Raw genomic sequence first — 4,427 nt, forward strand, 5'->3', positions numbered from 1 at the left:
CATAGCATAGGGGGATGTTTGATTTCATTCTTTGTTAGCTATACTTGTGGGAAAAAAATGGGGGGGGGGGTTTTTGGATCTGTCGACTTAAAACTGGGGAAGAAAGAAACGTGAGACCACGCCCGATCAACGTGAGATTTGTGTCGTGAGCAGCAAGGGATCATACATGGAAGCGTGCTAAGCAAAGCGTCTTTCTGAAAAGTCAAGGGTACAGCTTCGAGGAGGATCTCGCCACCAGCAACAAAGCAGCAAGGAGTCGTCTGTGGCCAGCGGTGGAGAAGGCTAGAAAGGGAGGGCAAGACGGCCTACGTCAGTGGAGTCAGAGCGTTGACTGATGGAAAGTAAAGCTAAAGGAAAACTAACATGACCTCAGGATTGTTGACACTGAAGTTGATAAATGTGATGGTGAAGAAACGTCACTAAGGTTACGATAAGGGTTGACTGTTGAAGTTTAGATTGTTTATCGCTATTCAAAAATCATTGAAACTTCAAAGGTTGCAGCTGTGAATATAATTTTGCATATGTTGTGTAATTGCTAATTGTACACGTTCAATATGAGAGAATCCTATAGCCTATAGGAAAAGGTTAAGTTCCGTAATTGTTTCCCTTTGTTCTGGTGTATATGAAATCTACTTAAGAGAAAAGCTCTTTTTATATTGCAAAGATAAAGGTGTTAATTTTCTTTTCTTTTTTTCAGGAAACCCATGCACGTTCAACAGATGAATCGTTTTGGAAAAATCAGTGGGGTAGTGAGACGTGGTTTTCCAATGGCAGTAATAGCTCAGCAGGGGTCGCCATTTTACAGGATAAATTTAGCGGTCAGACGTTGCACAGTGGAAAGGACATGTCTGGGAGATGGATTACTTTAGTTTTTGATATGTCACAGCCAGTTTGTTTTGATTGATGTTTATGCCACCAACAGTAAGTTTAGTAATTTAGCATCGTTTCAAGATATTGACTCAAAAGTCTGTCATCTCTTCGATTTACCCCTTGGCCAAAGTAATATGGGGGGGTGGTTTTAATAGTGGGTTTTTTTTGGGGAGGGGGGTTATGAAAATAAAATTGAAGTTTATTGAGAATTCTGAATCCTGCTCATCCGTCCACAGTAGCAGGGACACGATAACACAGAGATACAATAACTAAAAATCTGGGCAAAAAAAATCCCATCCTTGTTCTGGAAAAAAAAAACAAAATCATAATACTTTATTTATCCCTGAGGGGAAATTGAGTTCTATTACAGACGTTCACGCTTCAATGACTAAAAACTAACAAGATAAGAAACGGAAACAAGTAGAAATAGAAATAAGAACAAAATATATTGTAGCGAATTCGGGGCAACAACGAAACCAAAGGAACTGCCGCGGCCGGGACGCGAACCCGTATCGCCTACACCGCGGGAGACATCGCTAACCGCTAGAGTAAAGGGTCAGACCCGAGAGCCAGCGGCCAGCGTGTCTTCTTATCCATGCACGTTACACTACCCCCCCCTCCTTCGGGATGCGCGTCACTCCATCCCACTTCTGACACCGATGTAGCAAATTCGGGGGACAACCACAGGAACTGCCGCTGCCGGGACGCGAACCCGTATCGCCCGCACCGCGGGAGACATCGCTAGCGAGTTCGCGTCCCGGCCGCGGCAGTTCCTGTGGTTGTCCCCCGAATTCGCTACAATATCAACAAGCAAAGAAATTAGAGCCATCTACTTCCACTAAGCAGATTCAGAATTTTACACATGGGGGGGGGGCATTTAGACTCCCTACCTCGATGTGTCAGAAACAAACAGGTTCTCGGCAGAGTGGCTGGTATTGTCACTACGCGATGACAAATAGATCCTTGGGTAATGTGGAAAAGGGGCAGTAGAATCAGTGCAGTAGTGGAGAGGGTTATAGGGCTTGGATTGTGTTAATGCCTCTTTCTCTGTGAGTCTCCTCTTCCTGGCGGGAGATGAAGCTGTGAGGGAAGGGAACAGCAATACAAACGCGGGGACACGTTCGGCAAAATTAAGCGCTAGTTACATTCTCATTACACGAGGGCATGAATGGAGGCGAGAGCCATTTCACACACGCACAATAGAGCTGGAAACAAACAAACGACACATTTTTTTGAGTGACAGTGACACAAATTGACCTTAGTTTTATACACTTCAACTCAGCCTCCTCTAACAGCACTTAACAGAATCCCGAACACTCCCCATTGGAGAGACAGGAATGTGTGCCATGTAAAACAAATCTCACAGCACCCGTGTGTTTTCTCAAGATCGTGGAGCAAATTTAACAGAATACTTTGTGTTGTGTGTGTGTGTGGGGGGGGAGACAACAATAAACTAATAAACGCCAGTAACAAGCTTGAGGAAAGAAGCTGCTCTTGTGTTTGGTGCTAATTTACCTTAAGATAAAGGTATGTAACCAAAATATTGCAGTGAATTTGGGGGAGGGGGCAGCCCGGGACCGCCACAGCCGGGACGCGAATCCGTATCCGTTAACCAGTCGACTAAAGGGTCCGACCCGTTAGTCAGGGGCTAACGTTTCTACTTATCCTTGCACGTTACAATATGATCAGATACTGCATGCTAAGGCAAGCCTTCTGAATGACGAAAATACAACAGAGGAAACGCGAGCACGTGTGCTCTAAATTGGCAATTACTATACTGTGGCGAACATAGAAGTAACGACAAAGGTAACTTTACAGCCCCCTTATTGAACTCACGCAGAGACAATAACTTACGGGAAATGTGACGCAGTACATGGGGTTCATCTACTCGAACAACAAAGTTGTTCAGGGTTTCTGAACCAAGGTTACACAACACAACAGAATGACAACTACAATTACACCACAACAAATAGTTATCACATAAACACATAAAACCACATAAAACACTTACAAAACATTTAATAACTGACAATCTGCACGCAGTGCCTGATGGGTAAAACAGGATGGCACAATTCTGACGGGGTAGCGACTTCGCTGCAATACTTACTAGCTATACTAGTGAGAGGCGGCAAGATGGCGGACTGAGCGGCTGCACATAGTCCAAGAATGTGTAGAAAAGTTCCTCTAAAGTTGATATTTAGGCAGGTTACCCCCACTAACCACTCGAAAATAGAAGTGTGACCATGTCATGCAAAAATAATAAGGGAGCAAGCGAGCAGAAAACGTGTGCAGAACATTATAGAGACACATCCCCGGCGGAGCATGGGCATGCTCAAGCTATGGAGTGCGAAGCTAGTGTAACCGGTTATTTTCTTGCCCGGTGCGGGATTCGATACGGGGTATATTGCAGCACAAGGCGACATCACTAACCGCTCGGCTAAAGGGTCAGACCCGTTACCTAGGGACTAATGTGTCTTATTAGTAGTTACAGCCGTCACCCTCCCCGGAAGCGCGCCCTCGCGCTTTGTTCTTCCCGCGCTCCGAAGAGACTTCTGAGGATCTGCCCACTTCCGGATCCCACCGCTGCCACCAATGTAACCGGTTATTTTCTTGCCCGGTGCGGGATTCGAACCGGGGTATACTGCACCACAAGGCGACATCACTAACCGCTCGGCTAAAGGGTCAGACCCGTTAGCTAGGGGCTAACGTGTCTTATTATTAGTTTACACTAACAGCAGCAAACGGCATCTCGAAGACATGAATGATTCCCCACCTGTTACACCGTCCAAAGGAGCCCACGCCCGGAAACTGACCAAAAACGACGAGCCCCCATCCTCCGCTGTGCTATCCATGCACTTGTGGCCAGATTCGACAATCAAGAGAAAAAGATGGCACACAACACGGTGATGATTGCTGATCTCACGAAGGCGATGGAGTTCAAGGCGGCGGAGGTGAAGGAATGCAAGGAGAGGATTTATACCTTGGAAACCAAAGTATCCACCTTACGCAAAGAAGTCGACGAACTCAGAGAAAGGGGGAGAGAGCAGGGCCGATAGAAAAGACGGTGGAACTTGAGGATCAAAGGAATGAGGGAGAAAATGGGTGAAAACATCACGGACGACGTGATACCAGCTGCTCAGAAAACTCGCCCCGGAATGGTCACAGAAAATGGGAGGAGGGTACGTGGACACAGTCCATCGGATTGGAAGACATGAGGAGAGCAGAACCCGCCAGGTCATCATCCAGTTTACTAAACGTCAACACAGGGATGGCATTTGGAAGATGGCCAAGGAGTCTCGGATCTGCAAGGATGCAGGAATCCCTTTCACTGAAGATTTGACCAGAGATGACGAACTGGAGAGAGAGGGAAGCCCTGTGGCCGCGCATTGAGCAAGCGAGAAAGGCAGGTGAAAAGGCAGACTTCCCTGGGCCTTTGGGACTCATAAACGGTCGCCGCATTTATGCAAAGGAGAAGTAGGTTTGCACTAGAGACATTGACTAGTTACGACACAAGTTGAATGTGGGGGGATATTTGAGTTTACACGAGGGACGACCCT

This window comes from Lampris incognitus, chromosome 5, assembly GCF_029633865.1.
Source record: "Lampris incognitus isolate fLamInc1 chromosome 5, fLamInc1.hap2, whole genome shotgun sequence".
In the NCBI taxonomy this organism is placed as follows: Eukaryota; Metazoa; Chordata; class Actinopteri; order Lampriformes; family Lampridae; genus Lampris; species Lampris incognitus.